Below are 21,747 nucleotides of genomic sequence, written 5' to 3'. Positions count from 1 at the left end.
CTCCTTTGTCAAAGATTAATTGACCATAGGTGTCAGGGTTTATTTCTGGGTTCTCTATTCTATTCCATAGGTCTGTATACCTGTTTTAGTTCCAGTAACACCCTATCTTAATTCCTGTGGCTTTATAATAGTGCCTGAAGTCTGGGAGAGTTATGCCTCCTGCTTGGTTTTTGTTCCTCAGAATTGCTTTGGCAATTCTGGGCCTTTTTTGATCCATATAAATGTTTGGATTGTTTGTTCTAGTTCTGTGAAAAATGTCAGGGGTAATTTGATAGGGATTGCATTGAATTTGTAGATTGCTTTGGGTAGTATGGCCATTTTTACAATATTAATTTTTCCAACCCAGAAGTGTGGAATATTTTTCTATTTCTTTGAATCCTCTTTAATTTCTTTGATTAATGTTTTATAGGTCCTGGCATATAGGTCCTTTACCTCCTTGGTCAGGTGTATTCCCAGGTATTTGATTTTTTGGGGTGAAATTTTAAAAGATATTATATTTTTGTATTCCTTTTCTAGTATTTCATTGTTAGTAAACAGAAATTCAGTTGATTTCTGAATGTTAATCTTATATCATGCTACTTTGCTGAATTTGTTGGTCAGTTCAGGTAGTTTTTGGGTTGATTCCTTGGGGTTTTCTGTATATAGTATCATGTCATCTGCATACAGTGACATTTACCTCTTCTCTTCCTATTTGGATGCCTTTTATTTCTTTTGTTTGTCTAATTGCTGTGGCTAGGATTTCCAACATTATGTTGAATAACAGTGGTGAGAGTGGGCATTCCTGTCTTGTTCCAGATTTTAGTGGGAAGGCTTTCAACCCTTCTCCACTGAGTGTTATATTTGCTGTGGGTTTGTCATAAATGGCTTTTATTATGTAAGGTATGTTCCCTCTATACCCACTTTGGGAAGAGTTTTTATTGTGAATGGATGTTGGACTTTGTCAAATGCTTTTTCTCCACTTATTGAGATGATCATGTGGTTTTTGACTTTTCTTTTGTTACTGTGGTGTATGACATTGATGGATTTGCATATATTGAACCATCTTTGTGTACCCAGGATGACTCCCACCTTGTTGTGGGGTATGATCTTTTTTATATGTTGTTGATTTCACTTGGATAAAATTTTGTTGAGAATTTTTTCATCTATATTCTTTATAGATATCGGCATATAGTTTTCTTTTTTGGTGGTGACTTTTTTTACTTTTTGAATTAGGGTAATGGTGGCATCATAGAATAGTTTATTGATTCCAACCTTTATTATGTTGAGGTATGTTCCTGTTATACTGAATTTCTTTTAGGTTTTTATTATGAAAAGATGTATTTTCTGAAAGTAATTAAATGGAAAAATTAAAAACATTTTGATAAATGTTGCTAGAAAAATTACATTTTTTGTTTTTGTATGAACATGAATACATTTTATTTCCTTCCATACACAAGAATTATTTTGAAATAAAATCCATAATTATAAGGTTTCTGGATATAGACATAGAAAAATTGCAATTTTATGTTGTTTTCATAGATAAGACACAAGAAAGACAAATCATAACAGAAAAAACAGTTACATTTTATTTTACTAAAATTAAAACTTCTCCTTAATCAAAAGATAGCAATTAAGAATGTAAATAGACAAATTACTATCTGTGAAAATATTTGCAACTATATGTGGAACAGATCTTTTTCCAGAATATATAACTTTTAAATATCAGTAATAAATAATTGACAACAAAATAGTTAATAGGCAAAATATTAAACAGAATTTTCACAAAAATAAAGTACAAATGGCCCAGAGCACAGGAAAAGATACACAGTCTCAGTAGAAACCAGGAAAGTGTAAATTGTAGCCACAGTGTTGTTCAGTTTCACATCTATTAGAATTGATAAATTTTACATACAAATTGATGACAGATATTTATAGGGCTATGGAATAACTGGAACTTTGATTTATTGCTGATGAGGGCAAAAAATTGTTCAATCATTTTTAAGAATTATGCAGGAGTTTCTCCTAAAGTTAAATAGTAATAAACCTCGTGATATAGTGGTCTTACTCCCAAGTTTGACTAACAAAAGTGCAAATATATATTCACAAAAAGATTGGCCTGAGAATGTTCATGGCAAGTTTAGTCAAAACAGACTCAAATTGGGAAGAAAAAAATGTCCCTCTGTTTGTGAATGATACACAAGTTATGTTATATCCATATAATTGAATATTTTCCAGCATTTAAAAAATATCTTCCTAGTCAACTCATCACATAGATGAATGTGAAAATATGGTGTTCAGTGAATGGAGCTGGTTCAGCACACAAGAATGTATATATAGCATGATATGTACTATCATTCATATTAAATAGAACTACAAGAAAAACTCATCAATGGTACTGTCTCTGAGAGAGTTGTAGGGAAGGAGGCTTCCTCCTGACTGGAAACAAGGTCGACAGAACTTTGAAAGGGGATGGAAAAGTTCTATTTAACACAATGGTCTCAACTCTTTGAATGCAAAACATTCAAGTCTGTGCAATTTTGTGTGCGTTGGTTGTATCTCAATTAAAAACTACAGTGTCATAAGAATTGTGAAGTCAGGGAATGGACTGGGAGCTGAAGCAAACAGATAGTAGTTGCTCAGCCCAGGCATGGAGCTAATGCACTTACCTGGAGCTGCCTCAGGGAATGGACTGGGAGCTGAAGCAAACAGATAGTAGTTGCTCAGCCCAGGCATGGAGCTAATGCACTTACCTGGAGCTGCCCCAGTGAGAAGGGGAGACACGGCCTCTGTGTGAAAGAGGGAAGACCAAGTGCCAAGCTGACTGCCACACTGTCGCAAAACTAAGCTACAAGTGGGAACACAAAATTTTTGGTCAAGATGTGTTTTTTCCTTTCCTTTTTTTCTCCTTGCCTTTTCCAGTTGTTCTAGTTTATGCTCATTTATGCCAAAGGGAAATGGAGATGCTTCTTTGTCCTTTATTATCCTTATCCTGACTAGAGAAACCCCAAGAGGTCTGTGTGAACTGGAGATTGACACTTCCCATCTGCCTCTCCACGGACTGAATTATGAGCCGCTGCAGCTGCTGATCCTCAGCACCCCCTGAAAGAGCTCAGGGTGGAGATCAGAAGTGAGGTGCTCTGTGCTCTTGGAAAACTAGCAGAACAGGGCTTTAGATAGATATTTCCAGAATATTTTTATGAGGCCAAGTCTTGCACTTCCTCATATCTAGCACAGCACTGACATCCTTCATGGCGACGTCTGCTCCTCATGACTAGTGGTAACTTTCAGGAGACTTGCAGTGACCTTCTGCAACATGTGTGCTTGGTTGCGTGGACCACCCCCTTCACCAAAATCACATATCTGTTGACCTTCCCTCAACCTCTTTGGAGAAGTATCTCAGAGCTCTCTGAAATGCTGCCTCCCAGGGCCCTCATTTTGCCCCAAGTGAAACTTAACTCTCAACTTTTAGGTTGTGCATATTTTTTTTAAGTCACACCCAAATGAGTGTTGGAAAATGTCACCTGTGAGGAAGAGGGTGAGTGGCCGTGTTCAGCTGGGGTCTTGGAAATACAATTTCTCAAGCCCCAACCTGGGTCTGCTGAGTTGGAAACTCTGTGTGCCTAGTCATTTGTGTTTTATTAAACATAGCCTTCAGAGTGACTCTCTTGTACACTGAGGTTTGACAGTTGGTGCTCAAAGGAAAAAACACCCTCTGGGGGAATGGTCAAGGCTACAGGATTCAGTGGGTTGGCTTTTTTCATGTTCCCTCCTTGAAGATCAGTTTTCAATTATGTGCCCTTGGTATGAGTGGCATGTAAGGCTTTGTATTCTAATAAATCTCCTTGGAATGCTGATGCAGCTGGGTGGAGCAGCACACTTAGAGAACACAGTATCATATAATTGGAGACAAAAATCGTCTTTCTATGAGGTTAGGTGAACTTCCTGGAGGAGCTGGGATCTGCAGGATTCTTTAAAGATGTACATTTTGAGCCACTAATTTAAGGACAATTTTTTTTTAAGAAATAGTAGGTAATAAGAGGATTAGAAAACAGTTAAAACCTACATGATTAGAGTTGAGAAGGTGTGAATTATTAGGATGGTGGGAAAATCAATGAGAATAGAAAAGATAGATACTATTCTGATATCAAGGTGCTATGGAGCAACATGGGAAAATGAAGGCTACAGAGGAAAATGGGGAAGGGGGGGTAGTTTACCTGCCCACATACTGAGGACCTGTCTTCTAACCACTTATTTCACAACGTGACTCTGAACTCCTTTGGAATTGATTTCCTGGTTTGCTGTCATGTAAAAGAAATCTTAATCCACATCTTGCTTATCTCTAAGAACATCACTATAGTCTCTTCATGTCTTACGTGTATATCTTGTTCTTGCCCCCTTATTTAATTTCCTTTACCAGTGAAGGAATTTGTTTAGTGTACTACACATGTCAAAAAACCATTTGACCTACCTTAGCAAGTTGTATCCCCACAGCTGCCACTGACACAATGCTCTACTTTCCATGTGAGGAAATTGAAGCTTGGAGGGCTGATTAAAGACCCCACCCAAGGTCATGTGGGTTATCAGATACGGAACTGACCCCCAGGAAATGCTCCACACGTTCTTGAAGAATCAATACCTTTGATTTGCCCTGGCTTCAGGACTGCTTTATGGGAAGTTAGTGTAAGAAAGAAGAGATCATTCTTAGACTCTTCCCCAAACATAACTCTTACTTTTTGTCACTGCCTTTTAATTTCCCCCTGCTGCCTCCTGTTACTCTCCTTAGTAACTGCATTATTTAGCCGTATTAAATATTTAGGAGTGCAGTATGAGAGATGCCATGCAAAATAAAGTTTTATTTTCCACAGGATGCAGGTCCAAGTGCATATTATGTGCAGAGACAGACACAATCCAGAGGAAGATTACACCCCCGGGGGCGTCTTTTATCACCTGCCTGGCCTGGCTTGGGTCCTGCCATGGTGACTTATGCCTTTCTGACCTCCAAATGGAATGACTTCACATCTGCATTCTGCTAGAAGACAGTCAGTGCTGTTTATACAGCTACATCGTGTGACCAGTGTCACAGAATCAATCTTCTACAAGGAGTAAAGGTCAGGAATCACTTAGACATTTCCAGTCCTATGGATTTTCTGGAGTGGTTGACCTCTAACCCATAGCCAAGGTGACCACACTGGTAAGGAGCAGAGTTAAAACTGGACCCAATATTTGCTCATCTCTAGTTGAAGTTTGTTTGCATTTATCTCTGGTTCCAGGAGTTAGTTTTGCCCTTGATCATAGAAAGTATAGAAAGGTATTTTACATGGTCATTTTGGCGAGCAGTGATAAGGGGACTCTCTGGGTAAGGAGGATGGACTATGCTGACCTTCTATAGCAACAATATCTGGGTCACATACTTTCTTTTGCTTGGATGATCTTTCCACCTGTCTGCCTTCATGTATACAAGTGTTGAGTCCTGGCAAATAGTTTGCATGATAAATATTTGCTTACCCATTCCTCTTCTTCTTCTTCATTTTTTTTTTTTGATGGATATTTAGTGAGACCCATTTTTTTTTTTTTTTGCTAGATACTGTCTTAGTTACCAAAGATGAAACACAGAATGAAAGAAAGAAGGATTTTGTGCTCTAAATCCTAGTGGGGGAGACAGATATTAATGAAATAAATGGACACATGAATGCTAAGTGAACTAAGAGCATATAATGGGAAGTTTGCAACATGTCATTTATTGAATATCCAAGTGAATGTGTCTGCATGATGTAAACCAGATTTGCCTTTTAGCTCCTAATAGGTCATAAAAACATAATAAATGGAGGTTGAAAAGTCAATATGGAATTAAAATAAGATGGTGGTAACATCACTGTCGTAGGCAGAATAGCGGTCCCCAAAGTTGTCCAGATCCCAATCCTTGGAACTTGTGTATATGTTTTCATCCATAGTAAAGTGGACTCTGCAGATGTGATTAAAGTTAAGAACCTTGTGATAGGGAGACTGTTCTGGGTTATATGGGTAGACTTAGTATAATTGCATGAATCCTTAAAAGTGGCAAAACTTTCTTGGCTATGGTCAGATGAAGAAATGTGACAGCAGAAGCAGGATCACATGGATGGCAGCACAAGAAGGTTTTAAACTGTCGTTGCTGGTTTTGAGGATGGAGAAAAGGGACCAAAAGCCAAAAAATGCAAGCAGCCACTAGAAGCTGGACTAGGTCAGGAAACAAATTGTCCCCTAGAATTTTAAGAAAGAGCATGGTCCTGTCCTGCAGACACTTCAGATTTAGCCCAGGGAGGCTAGCACTGGACCTCTAACATGCAGAGCTGCAATGCTGTACATTTGTGTTGTTTCAAACCAATGAATTAGTGGTAATTTATTTCAGCAGCAATAGGAAATTAATACAGTCCCACAGAGGTGACTGTGAGGTCAATAGAATCAGAATATCATTACCTGCACTTACTCCCATCTGGCTTTTCTATCCTGGTAACAATATATTCATTCTCTTTCAGAAGGCTTTAGCTTTGTAGACCCACAGTACACTTGGAAAATCTTTGGGGGTAAATATATCATACAGATGTGTTGAAATTTTATGTTTTTCTTCCCACTGGAAACAAAAGTTCTTTGTGAATACAGGCTTTCAGCTATGAGATCTGGATGAGCCCCTGGCAACACTTTTATTTGGGGAATGAAAGTCTTTACAAAGTACTTCTTTTTATTCCAGTTAGACTCTTGAAAGTAATTGTTTCTATTAAAAAATAAAAAACAAAAACTCTTTTCTCTTAGCAGTACTGCATTATAAAAATCTATTTTTCTTTTATTTAATATACTTGGGAAGTTAAATTTCCAAAACATTTTTTTTTCTGTCTGCCATGCATGGCACAATATGTGAAAATTCATTTATTCTTTTATTTATTTGTGTTTGCCTGTTTAATGATTTATACTCACTGATGTTTTTGGAGCATATTCACCTAATAGTAAGACCTGAAGGAATCAATATGATGATTGGACTTGAAAAATCACACCTTAGTGTAGCAGTCATACACTCCCCAAAAGCATTAAGTACTAAAGTAATGCTTTTTTCACTTAAATTGTCCCTTTCCTGTATATTTTACACAGCAAATCTGACATTGCTTTTACTAAATATAGTAAATGAAAACTTCGTGAGACATTTTATAAAGGTTTTACATGTGGTACTTATTGCTAGAACTAAAGCATACTTTATTGATTCTCAAAATGCACACACTCACTCAGTTCATAATCACCAACAGATCTGTCCATATTACACTCAATTCATAATCATCTGTAGATATGGTCCATATTGTCTATATTGCACAGAGTTGTTTTATTTTCTGAAGTCTGAATTGGGCAATGATCTGATAGAAGGATACCATTTGAATCTAAGACTACCCCCATGCATTCCTGAGTATAATCTTATGGCCCTTATTACCTTGTTACATATTTTGATGGGCAGGTCATAGTTTATACCTTTGAAGAAATTGACAGAACTATCTATTAGCGCCTTCTCTCTCTCTCTTTCTCTGTCTCTCTCTGTCTCTCTGTCTCTGTCTCTTTCTCTCTCTCTCTCTCTCTCACACACACACACACACACACACACACACACACACACACACATACACACACACACCTCTCTCTACATATCTTTCCACTCTTGTACTTAGATGCCCAACCCTTTGTGTGTCTGGTTGAGAATAGCTGAGATAACCTCCTTCCAGGGCCCAGACCTTATAAGTAATAGTTACCTTATAAGAAGATTCCCATTCTTTGGGGCAGAATCTTCCCTAAAACAGAGACTAAATGCTTTAGCCTTTCTATTGGCTATGAAATAGAGGCTATGCTGATTTAAACACTTCTCTCCGACCTCTCTTAGGAGCATGAGCAGCCCTTCCCTGAGCATGTGGCATTTTCAGTGAGACTAGGCTTCCTGGTTCTGCCGTTATAGTCACTCCCATTAAAATACCCCGAGTATGATTTTTCTGGTCAAGCCTTAGACCAGTGGACATGCAGTAAATCAGTGTCATTTTGTCCTCCCTGGACTCACTGCTAGAAGTACTAGATCACCTTTGTCTCAGCCTTCTGTAGAGCCCCTTTCTCCACCTTCAAGTTTTCCAAAATCAGCAGGAATAGGGGAGAATCTGAAAACTTTAGTGCTGTTTCCTGGCTAATTATCGTTCTTCTTCCTCTAGTGAGGAACAGAAGACAGCTTTAGAATTTATGTACATTTCTTAATGCTTCGTGTTTCCACAGAATTGTTCACTCATCATGAGAGAAACAAAACCACTCTAGCTCCACTTCTGAGGATGACATAGAGAGACACACTGTATGTAAATATTTCTTGAAAAGACTCAATAGCATGATCTTGAAAAGAGAAAATATTCTTGCCAATTTTTTACAATGTTCTATATAAAACAAAACACATATCACATTTATGTAAATCTTTAAAAGAGATTATCATGATTACCATTTTGTTCTATTGTAGAATTTTGATCCATGAAAAATTCTTATACACAGACATTCACTAGAATTTTCTTTGGCCCATGAGTTCAATTCATAAACTTAAAACTTAATTTAATATTATGGCACCTTATTTCTATATTTGTTTTTTTTTTGGAGGGGGGAGAGGAGGGTGTTCTCGTATCAGTCATTTAAAAATTATTAAAACATTCTAGACTCTTTGTAAATTCCCTATAGAGATAGTGGACAGAAGCCAAGGTCTGTCAAGTGGCTGAAGGGTACAGTGGGATTGTTGATGTGGATTTGGGATTGTTGGATTAACTGGCAAACTGCTGAAATAGTGATGAGATAGAGTGAATTATGCAGTTCCTCAGTTCATGATGGTTTACCTCCAGCAATGGACCGGGGAGACTGGCCATATTAAATATATTAACAAGGTTAGTGACCTTGAAAAAGCCATCCTTCATGATCCTCTGGTTTGATGCATAAGATAAAAGTAGGTCCATGGCAGAACCAGTGAAAGGCATCATTAGAAATCATATTACAGAGAAGAGAACCCCAAGGCTTTAAGTTAAAGTGAATGGCTGGAGAATGTTAATGGAGGTTAAACTTTTAGAGGCCTAATATAAACCGTAAGAAAAAATGATTCTTAAATTTGTATAAACTATTGGAGGTTGGATCACTTTTACAGTATCCTTCCTCCTGATTATTCTGTCTCCTACCTACCAACAAATCTTAACAATTTATCACAAAGTTAAAAAAAAAAATCTTTAACTGGTTTCATTGGCCACAAAACAATTTTATTTTCTCCATCCAATCCCCATCCTTTCAAGCTTTATAATACCTTCTAGAGCTTGCCACATTTTCTATTCCTGGGCTTGGGGGATTTTGTAACTGCTCACAAAATCCTAATTATTATTTTTAACTTTACTATTACATTTTGATCCAGGAGGATAAAAAAGAACTTTGATAGATCATAGTGGACACTGAGAAAAATGGAATGTTTGGTGATCTTAGGAAAAGAGTGAAAATTCTTAATTGCTTACATTTGGCATTCTATACTATTGAACAGGAGATGTTCTTATTTTTTCGTGTGTGTGTCTGTAGGATCATACAGATGAATTATCCCTATTCCAAGTGAAAACTACAGATATTTAAGGGTATCTTCTCGGGAACTTTGCTTACAAGGGTAAACATCTCCAATTCATTTAATTTTTCATATTCTGACATATTGTGTGTACTTTCACTAATGTTACTGTTCCTTGAATATATTGAATTTGACTGTATTTACAAAAAGTGACTGAATCAAACTTGTGTCCACTTACCTGTGTCCAGTCAAACCAATCTACTTACACCAGGGTGTAGTAAAGAAGTGCAGCATTTATTGCAGGGCACCAAGCAAGGAGAACGGGTAGCTCATGCTCAAAAGACCTGAACTCCCCAGGGGCTTTCAGGGAAGGAGTTTTAAAAACAATGTGAAGGAGGGGCCTGTAGGGTATGTGATCAGCTCGTGCATAATTCTCAGATTGATTGACATCAAGGTTCTGTTTCAAGCATCATCAGCCTCTGGTTTCAACAGACAAGGATCTGTATTCTTATGGTCATCTGGTGAGGGTCTTCTTCCTATAAAAACAACTTAGGAGTGTATGCCAGGCCTTTCTCTGTGTTTCAGGGGCCTGGAAGTTTGGTGATTCTGTGGTGAATTTATAGCCTAAACTGTTACCAGTTTCCCAGCTCAACAGATATTCTTTGTTTCTCCATCTTCACATTTTCTCATCATTAACTCTTGAGAAGCCTTTTGAGGCTGAAGGGAGGCCTGGAAGCCTTAAGCCAAAGCCTTTTACTTCAAAGGATAGGGACAGAGAGGTTTGTATATGGTGTCAGGTATAGTGCCAAAACAGAGTTTAGAATTTGAAGAGTGGAGTGTGGATAAGCATGGCATTTGAGAGAGGCTCTTCTCTCATGCCTAGAAATATGTCCATTAATAAAGTAAAAATCCCAATCGCTATAGGGGGCAAATTATAGCTATAGAGGCTGAACAAATTATTTTCTAGTACTCTTAAATATTTTTATGAAATTTTGGTTTCTCTGGATTCTGTCTCTCCTAGACTCTGATTTTAGAAATATGTATGATAATATACACTAAAAATCACATAGTTTTTTGGGTGGGCATTTGACACCATTCTGGTATGTTTTACATGTTATTGACAAATGTATTATTGAAATATATTACATACACACAATTTAAAATAGAATTTCTATAGAGCCCTTCTCTCCCATTTTTTGCTAATAAAGCTGAATTTTATTTTTTTCAATTTTATTATTGCTTTAGAACTGATTTACAATGTTGTGTGCCAATTCCTACACACACACACACACACATATATATATGTATATATATATATAATTTTTATATTATTTTCTATTGTGGTCCCTCCCAAGAGATTAGATGTGGTTCCCTGTGCTGTATAGCAAGATCTCATTGCCCATCATTTCCAAATGTAATAGTTTGCATCTACTAATCCCAGACTCTCCATCCATCCCACTCCTTTCCCCCTCTCTCTTGGCAACCACAAGTCTGTTCTCCATTTCTATGATTCTGTTTCTGTTCTATAGATAGGTTTATTTGTGCCATATTTTAGCTTCTACATATAATTGATATCATGTGGTATTTGTCTTTCTCTTTCTGACTTACTTCACTTAGTATGAGAATCTTCTGGTTACATCCATGTTGCTGTCAAAGAAATTATTTCATTCCTTTTTATTACTGAGTAGTATTCTGTTGTGTATATGTACCAGATCTTATTTATCCATTCATCTGTCAATGGACATTTAGGTCGTTTCCACGTCTTGGTTATTGTAAATATTGTTGCAAAGAACATAGGGGGTGAACATATTTGGTTTATCATTTTTAACACTGTGGGTAATTAATCCACCCAATTCTAGATTTTGAAAATTATAAATTATCCTAAAATATTTTATTCAATTCTATAAAATTGAAAAATAGTACATGTAAAAATATTTTTTCAAGTTAGTCAGTTTTTCTCAAGGATTAAATGAAGTTCATTTGTTCTTATTTGGTCTTTTTCATTGGCCCTTGTGTGACCTGATGTTTGTTCCAACATCAGGACTTCCAGGTGTCCATATATTCTCTTTGATATATATATATATATATATATATATATATATATATATATATATATTTGTCTTTTTCCAGGGATGCACCCATGGCATATTGAGGTTCCCAGGCTAGGGGTCGAATTGGAGCTGTAGCCTCCAGCCTATGCCAGAGCCACAGCAATGCCAGATCTGAGCTGCATCTGCAACCTACACTACAGCTCATGGCAACACCAGATCTTTAACCTACTGAGCAAGGCCTGGGATCAAACCTGCAACCTCATGGTTTCTAGTCAGATTTGTTAACCATTGAGCCACGAGGGAAACTCCCTCTTTAATATTTTTTTTTTTTTTTTTTTTGGCATTTCTTGGGCCGCTCCCGCGGCATATGGAGGTTCCCAGGCTAGGGGTCTAATCGGAGCTGTACCCACCAGCCTATGCCAGAGGCACAGCAACGCAGGATCCGAGCCGCGTCTGCAACCTACATCACAGCTCACAGCAACGCCGGATCGTTAACCCACTGAGCAAGGGCAGGGATCGAACCCGCAACCTCATGGTTCCTAGTCGGATTCGTTAACCACTGCGCCACGACGGGAACTCCTTTAATATTTTTTATATAAATTTTCTTCTAGATTTTTATACCTTCTATATTCTTTCTGTGTGAATTCTTTTCTTTCTGTTGCTTTTGATTTTTTTCCTCAAATCTGATGTACAGGTCTGTATTTTCAAATCATTTTATAAATCATCATCACCATCATCAGATGCGGATCTGAGCTCCTCTAGCATTTTTTTTTTTAAATAGATTTTTTTGAGCAGTTTTGGGTTTACAGAAACTTTGAATAGGAAGTACACAGAGTTCCCATATACTCCTCCCCATTTCCGCTGTTACTCACATCTTGCACAAGTATATATATATATATATATATATTTGTTCATAGTATGCATCTCTATATGTAGCTCTGAGTGACTTATTTCACTTAGAAAAGTGTATTTAAATGATGAACTGATATTGATACATTATCACCAACTAAAATCCAGTTTACTTTAGGATTTGCTCTTTGTATTGTACATTCAACGAGATTTGACAAAGGTATGACATGCTTCTACCATGACAGTGTTATACATAAAAAATTTCACTACCTGTGCTCCCCCTTTTTTATCTCATCCTTCCTCCTTTGGACGCCTGGGAAACCCTGCTCTTTTTACTATCACCATAATTTTGCCTTTTCCAGAATTTCATATGATTATAATCGTAGTATGCATCTCTATATATACCTCAGAGTGACTTATTTCACTTAGTGTAATAATGTCATTTGCAATAACATGGATGGATCTAGAGATTCTCATACTAAGTGAAGTAAGTCAGAAAGAGAAAGACCAACATTATATAACTTATATGTAGAATCTAAAATAAAAGGATACACATGAACTTATTTACATAGCAGAAACAGACTCATAGACATAGAAAACAAACTTATGGTTATCAAAGGGTACAGATGGGGAGGGATGGACTAGGGGTTTGGGACTGGCATATGCACACTGTGGTATATGGAATGATTGGCCCACGGGAACCTGCCACAGAGCACAGGGAACTCTACCCAATATTCTGTGATAATCTACATGGGAAACGAATCTGAAAAATAATAAATGTGTGTATATGTATAACTGAATCACTTTGTTATACAGCAGAAATTATCACAACATTGTGAATCAACTATATGTCAATGGAGCTTATAAAAATGGGAAAAAAAATCTCTCCTGAAATAAGTTTACCTTCCTCAGTGTTCATTCTCTGTTTTTTTTCCCTATATTTCCTGTTTAGAAAGCAAGTAGGCTGCACATAACCTAGGTTTTTAAGGCATTTTTTCCCCCTATTTGATACCATAGACTAATGGATTAATCTACCTCCCTCTTAGAAAAGCTGCTTAAGAGTTTTATCAGATGTTGGAGAAGCTCCTTGAGTTTTCCTAATAAACTCTAACTCATTTTCTACACAAGTGAGATTAACACTTTGCTGGGAATAAACAAGGCCAAAAGTTCAAGTCTGTTGGCAAAACAATTGTTCCTCTCCTAGGTGCCTGTGGACTGCAGCAGCCAGCCATCAGGCTGGTGTTTGTTTAATCAACATGATAACCAAAAAAGCCTGTCTTCCTGGCTATCAGAGATGAAAGAAAGTGCACAGAATTTATTTGATTAATTAGAGAACAGGGTATCATTTATCCTATTGGCATCAGTAACTTAAAAACAGACACATCATCTTTTTAAGGCATCAGATCATAGAAAGATGTTGCGTGAATGGTTTTCTCAAGAAACAACATTTAAAGGCAGCCTTAAAGCTGTTGCTGAGCATTAAAACAAAGATCAAATAAGTAACTACCTAAAGAAAAACCGCAAAACAGATCAGCCTACCAATCAACAAATAGCAGTGTTTGTTCATGTCTAAATTGTAGTTTAATATACCTTTTATATAATCAAGAAAAAATGTTTAGAGTTGATTATATGCATATATATACACCTTATTTGCTCATTTATTCAACATTTATACATTACATGCAACTAGAACATTGTTCATGTTTACCTTTGGTTTATGAATATAATACATTTAATTTATATCTCTTGCTGGACATTTAGGTGCATATTAATGAAGATAGTCTCAGTTCTGCTGCAGTAGTGTGAGTCCTGAAATAGTATTTCTTAACAGAACTTTATTTCTGGCTGACCTACACCCTAGTAGGGGTCAGGGAATAAGCCTATCTCCGTCTTTTTTTTTTTTTTTTTTTTTTGTCTTTTTTTGTTGTTGTTGTTGCTATTTCTTGGGCCGCTCCCACGGCATATGGAGGTTCCCAGGCTAGGGGTTGAATCGGAGCTGTAGCCACTGGCCTACGCCAGAGCCACAGCAACACGGGATCCGAGCCGCGTCTGCAACCTACACCACAGCTCACGGCAACGCCAGATCGTTAACCCACTGAGCAAGGGCAGGGACCGAACCCGCAACCTCATGGTTCCTAGTCGGATTCGTTAACCACTGCGCCACCACTGGAACTCCCTATCTCCGTCTTTTAACTCCTCGACCTGAAAGATATATCTTCCAAATCCCCTGCGATAGGACAAGAAAGGGATAGAGGGAGGATACTGGTTATTTTCATCACTTTTGGTCATGTTCGATGGTCAAAATTAGTCATGTGAACTTGATGTAGGCTATTACGGATTCTGGGAAATGTAGAGGTGCATACAGAATGTTTAAATTTAGCTATAATGTGTCTAAATTTTCACTTTATGGTGCTATGAACCACTCTTGCTCTTGTATGTTTGAGCTTACATGTGAGAAGTTCCCTGGGGTAGGAGTAGGATTTGCTGGTGGGGTTTACACATTTCCTGTTTTGCTGGAGCAGAGTTATTTTTCCTCTATCTGGTTGTGACAGATTATGCTCTTTCATTAGGTCCAAAGCAACTAAACTTACATTTTGACATCCTGTTCTCCGTGTTGATTCTTTCAAATTATACTCTATTCTTTTGTATTCAGTGTGGATCCTTAAAACTACTTTTTAAAAATTTTATTTATTTTATTTTTTATTTACTTATTGACTGATTGATCAGTTGATTGATTGATTGTCTTTTTAGGTCCTCACCCATACCCCCATACCCATGGCGTCTGGAAGTTCCCAGACCAGGGGTCGAATTGGAGCTGTAGCTGCCAGCCTACACCACAGCCATGGCAACAGTAAATTTGAGCCACATCTGCAACCTACACCACAGCTCATGGTAATGCCAGATCCTTAGCCCAATGAGTGAGACCAGGGATTGAATCTGCATTCTCATGGATTCTAGTTGCGTTCATTACCACTGGGCCATGGGAGTAACTCTCTTACTCCCCACCAACTTGTCAATTTTTTGGGTGACAAGGATTCTATATTATGCTATTTATCTATTTCTGTGTCAATGCTATTTGTTTAAATTATTATGTCTTTATAATTCTTGGTCCTTCTCTGTGTTCTTAGTTTTCAGAATTGTTTTGCTGTTCTTGAATATTCAAATTTTTGTTGGAATTCTTAATCATTGGCATTATATGGGTGTTAAAAGATAACTTTGATCTATTAATTAATAAACTTTGGATATAGAAAATTCTATTTCCTTCAAACCATTTAAAATTTTCTATGTTTCTTCAAGTAATTTCTTAAATCAGTTAATCTCAGTCTTTCTTATTCCAAATTACTTATAATTAAAGCTTTAAATTTATTTGAAATGGCAGTTTTGATGTGAGAGACTATATATGTTGATTTCATAATCATTAAGTTCTAAACCTATTTTTTTTGCGCTGGGGGTGTGGGATGGAAATCCTATAAAACTGAATTGTGATGATCATTGTACAACTATAAATGTAATAAATTCACTGAGTAATAAAACAAACAAACAAACAAAACCCAAGTTCCTCATTAATCCACGAGGTGTTTACAACAGCATTATTTATTTTCCCAGTGTTTGGGAGTTTTTGTCCTCTCTTTTACTATTCATAATTTCTTTGCATTGTAGCTAACAAACCTGTTCCCTTTGATTCGTGCTTTTCAAATTGAGTTTTGCATTTGATAGTCATGTTTCATAAAAACAATGTATTTTTTGAAACATTCTCTATAACAGCTTTTCAGAAATTTGGTTATGATATGCACCTTGTATAGGTTTTAAAATATTTGTGTGTATGTCTATGCTTGTAGTTTTTTGAACTTTCTCTGATCTATGGTGCTATATATAGTTTTCATCAAATTTAGGAAAATTTCATTTACTACTCTGAGAGAGATAGCAGAGACATAGGAAGATAGATGATATATATGTATAGCTATCATACCGCCCTCTCTGTTGGGGACTCTGATTGTATATTTGTTAGCTTCATTGACAGTTAGGGCTCCCTTATCAAAAGTTCCATAGACTAGGTGGCTTAAACAACAAATATTTATTTCCATGGTTCTGGAAGCTGGGAAGTTGAAGATCAAACTACAGGCAGATTTAGTGTCTGGCGGGGGTCCACCTTCTGATTTATTTTCCTAGTTTACGACAGTCCTTTTTGGGGGGGTTATCCTCATATGGTGGAGAAAGCAAGCTCTCTTCTCTTCATCCCCTTGTAAGGGCACTAATGCCATTCATGAATGCCCCACCCTCATTACCTAAGTGCCTCCCCAAAGCCCTACCTCCAAACTACAAATCATGTAGGGGATTTAGACATCAACATATGGGTGTTGGGGAGACACACACTTTCAGTCCACAGCAGTTAGATATGTTAAAGGTATGTATGATAGGTCACTTATTAATGTCCCCCCACAAGTCAATAATGCTGTGGTTTTTGTGTTGTTTTTGTTTCTCCCTGATCTTTAGACAGTTTTTATTGTTATCATTTGAAGATACCAAAAAAAAAAAAAAAAAGAAGAAAGAACTCAAAGTTGACTGCTCTTTTCTTCTGCAGTGTCTATTCTACTATTAATCACTTCTAGCAGATTTTTTATTTTGGGTGTTATGTTTTATCTATAAAGTCCCATTCAGTTCATTTTTATATTTTTTTCTTCTTTTTGTATTCCTTTGCTATATAATTAAATGGATCAGTTTCATAATATTATGTTAATTTCTAACTCTGCTAATTTTATTGTGTCTGTCATGTCTAAGCTGGTTTCTATTGATCAGTTTTCCTCCTGGTTTTGAGTGATATTTTTTATTCTTTTTTCAAGTACTTGTGGATTGGATGTTAGACATTGGGAATTTCGTATTTTTGAATACGGTATTCTCTGTGTTCCTCTAAATAGTGAAGTAATTACTATTATTTCAGGATACTTTTGAATTTGTTTAGTCCTTTCAAGGTTTATTTTAAGCTTATTTTGGGTAGAACTAGTGTAGACTATATTCTGGAGCTAATGCAATTCCTTCTTAAGGCAGGAAATGAAGCTCTAGTATATTCAATGAAGTTGCTACACTCTGGCTGAAGGAAACTCCAACAATTCCTGGTCCTGTGTGATCTTTGAACTTTGTTCCTCTTATCACTTTACACAATTATTCTTTTCTTGAAGTTGTTCTTCTAAGTATTAAAGGATTCACACTACACAGGTGTTTTCTGTATTCATGGGCCCCTGTGTAGATTTCTGGAGCTTGCTGTTGAAGCTGTACGTTCCCTAGCTCTCTCTACCTCTCTGAACAATTCCTTGTTTTCTTGGCCTCTGGAAATTCCAGTCTCTGTTTCCTCAACTCAGTGGGATTTCCAAGTGTGATATGAGTTCCTCCTGTGCCTTGTACTGTCATATGGAAATTACCTCCAGCCAGAAAGTCTTGGGAGCAGGTTGGCTCATTCAGATTGTTTCCCTTTCCTTGTGAATTACAGACTGTGCTGCCTGTGCTATAATATCTGAAAATAGTTATTTCCTATATTTTCTGTAGTTGTCTACTTGTTATAGTGCAAGGGTGATTTAAGAACATCTCATTTCTTCATGGCTAAAGAGCAGAAAGCATCTCGTGTTTTCCTCTCCTTTTTAATGATTATGTATCTTGGTAAGGATATTTTAAAATATCACACCCTTTATTCTGGGTTTAGAGTTGTATAGGCTGGGGTGCTCACTCTCCCATCATTATGCAAATTCCCAGATTACTCACTTTAATTTTCTTCTTATAAAGTATCTTAAAATCCTTACTCTGCTCACACAATTAGAACTTACATGTTTTAATGAAATAGGACTTCCCTAGCTATCCATGATAAATAATAGAAACCCAGGTCAAACCATATCAAGGGGAAAAATGAATGTTTATGTAAGTATTTTAATTTTTGGTTTTAAATACTTTGGGCCCACGGACCCCAAGGGAATATTTCTCTCTTTCTCCAATTTATTATTGTCTCTTGATTTTGCTTCCTCACTTCCTTCTGTATTGGCCTCATCTTATCTTCCTATAATTGCATTTTCCTTGTATGGTTGATAGAGGTCTTAGTGGATAGGGAACTTGCACTCTGTGCATAGCAGCTACAGGGGAGTAATTTTATAGGATTTTCTTATTTCCTGTAGCCATCCCAAGATGACTAATCTATTAAAGGGAATGAGAATTAAGATTATGTGGGCCTAGGCCTTATGAGCACCATATGCAGTGGGTTTGGGGGAACAACTCCTGGCCACACAAGAACAAGTGATCATGTTCTGCTTTGTATTTATGTCACTTGTTTTAGTAATGTTTTAGTTTTGAAACAAAGCCTATACTATTTGAAGATTCAAACAAGAACTTTTAAGTCAGAAATTAATCCCCAAAAATGGGAGTTCCCATCATGGAGCAGCAGAAACAAGTCCTACTAGGAGCCATGAGGCTGCAGGTTCAATCCCTGGCCTTGCTCAGTGGGTTAAGGGTCCAGCATTGCCATGAGCTGTGGTGTAGGTCACAGATGTGATTTGGATCCTGTGTTGCTGTGGCTGTGGCATAGCCCAGCAGCTGTAGCTCTGACTCAACCCCTAGCCTGGGAACCTCCATATGCCATGAGTGTCGCCCTAAAAAGCAAAAAAAAAAAGAAAAAGAAAAAGAAATTAACCCCCAAAAGGTCTAAAGTAAAAGAGGGGCATTCCTATCATAGCTTTTGTTTCCAGCCTTCTTCTTCACTGTTTTTTCAAGTTAAATAGCTGTCACAATCCACTGTTCCATCCACTGTCTGCTGAAACACATCTTGTTCTGTACTAACCACTCTCGCCATGTGGAATATATCCAGGACCCCCATCCTCTGCAGTGAGAAATCCTACACATTCTTCAAGGCTATCTGTAGTTTTACCTAATCATCCAGGCTTAAAATCATCTCTGTTTCTCTTTCCTCTGAAGTTTCTCAAGTGTTTGAGCTCATCTTTCAGCACCTAGCAATGTTGTGTATCTTTGGGGGTTTATATTATTTATCTTATCTGCTAGATTATAAACTTACTTAGGACAGCCATTTTATTTTATACCTAAAATCTGAGGAGTTTGAGTAAGAGGACAAAATTTGGACTCAGGTAACTCTGGGTTTGAATTTAAGAACAGCCTTTCATTCCCTGCAGGATGTTTCTTAGTCACATTACTTAATCTCTGGAACTGGGTATCTAACCTTGTCAGATATCTGTCTTTATTAAGTGACATACCCTAGGTCATATTACAGGGCATTTTCTTAAAATAACCCTCCCCATTTTTTTCTTTTTATGGCTGCACATGGAAGTTCCTGGGCTAGGGGTTGAATCGAAGCTGTAGCTGTCAGCTTACACCACCAGCCACAGCAACATCAGATCTGAGTCACATATGTGACCTACACTGCAGATACTTAATCTGCTGAGCAAGTCCAGGGATCGAACCTGCATCCTCATGGACCCTATATCGGGTTCGTAACCCACTGAGACACAATGGGAACTCCAAAATAAACTTTTTTATCCTCTCTCTCAACCATCACTATGCCTCACACCCAGCCTGAGCTGAACAAATATTTCAGATTGACTGAAATACACTAATTAAGACTCATATTTTACAGATTTGACTTCAAAATTTACTTAATTTAATAGCATTAGATGAGATAGGAAAATATAGGAAAAAAACAGGTTAAACTCTGTTGACTTTTGACTTTCCCTGTCCTTGGCTTTTTTTTTTTTTTTTTTTTTTTTGTAATGGACATAAAACTGGCATTATGGCTTTTTAGCAGGGCTATGATGATGCTATTACCTTCTTTTTCTTTTTCTTTTCAAAGAACACCTGATCATTATAGTTTATAATGTTTCTTAACAGACACTTGTTGAGCATATCAACAGAATGGCTCTTTAAACAGAATAGTCTTAGGTTAAGATTATTTATTGTCTTTACTTGAAACAGAAAGAGGGAAAATAATACAATGATATTTCACCAACACTGCCATGGCAGGAAGGGATGCTGCTGGTAATAGTCACCATTTATTAAGGTAATTTTCTGATACAGGTCATCTCAATGGCACAGTAAGAGTTTTAGTAATTTGATTTTTCAGATGATGAAGTAAAGGCCCATGATGTAACCAATTCAAGTAATATTTGGGATTAGAACCCAAAGGTTTCTGATTCTGACACATTATACATAGCAATATTGTGCTACTTCTTGACTGGCCTCAAGGAAATACTTTGCCCAAAAAGTCTATAAGCCATCCCATTATAAATTATCATTGACAGATTATGCAAAAATAGGCTTCCATTCTTTTAATAAAGAACTTTTTATGCCAAGAGGATTTTTGCTTCTGTTTATCCTCAAGATCTGCTATATATATATATATATATTTTTTGTTGTTGTTTTTTTTTTTTTTTTTACTTATTTGAAATCCCTGTCTTAAAATTGCAACATTAAAGTCCTTTCCTTGGTGACCGTAGTGCTGTCACAAATGGAAGGTTACAAGTTCAGGATTGAATGGAGCAGCAGGAGAAAATAAGCTCTAAAGAAACAAAGATCTGGAGTTCCCATTGTGGCTCAGTGGAAATGGATCTGACTAGCATCCATGAGGATGCAGGTTTGATCCCTGGCCTCGCTCAATGGGTTAAGGATCAGGCAGCATTGCAGTGAGCTCTGGTGCAGCTCGCAGAGGCAGCTCTGATCTGGCATTGCTGTGGCTGTGGTGTACGCCAGTGTCTATAGCTCCAATTTGATGCCTAGCTTGGGAACCTCCATATGCTGCAGGGGTGGCCCTAAAAAGCAATAGCAACAACAACAAAAAAGATTATTCTTAGAGTAATTTGCCATGCAATGTGTAACAAACCATGAGGAGGCAAGTGTGTGATTCAGCCCTGTGATATATCTGTTAGAAAATACTGTCATATATAGACAAATTGTATATGATGTCAAATATTTTTAAACACTGCTTAGACTATCAATATATCATCTTTCACTAAAATTTTCCTCATTTGAAACTCAAATCATGGGCAGGGATTATTCTGATGGCTGAAATAAACAATTAAGAAAAACAAGTAAGCATTTTTATTTAGAAAATAGTAGTTATATATTTTTATTTATATATGATGAAATTTTTGGTGAACCCTAATAAGTTAACTTATTCTTTACATTTAACACATTATACAGGAATTATCTATTTTCCTGCCTTTTATGCTCCCAGATACACAAATCATTTTAGCATAGATACATTGTTTTATACAAACTGAAACTCCAGTCCCAAATACTGACCTATAATTTTATGTCACT

Source organism: Sus scrofa, chromosome 15 (genome assembly GCF_054392235.1).
Source record: "Sus scrofa isolate SSC_HxYL_T2T_F1_AM1 chromosome 15, Sscrofa_HxYL_maternal_Yorkshire_Landrace_v2.0, whole genome shotgun sequence".
Classification (NCBI taxonomy): domain Eukaryota; kingdom Metazoa; phylum Chordata; class Mammalia; order Artiodactyla; family Suidae; genus Sus; species Sus scrofa.
This window is presented reverse-complemented; position numbering follows the sequence as displayed.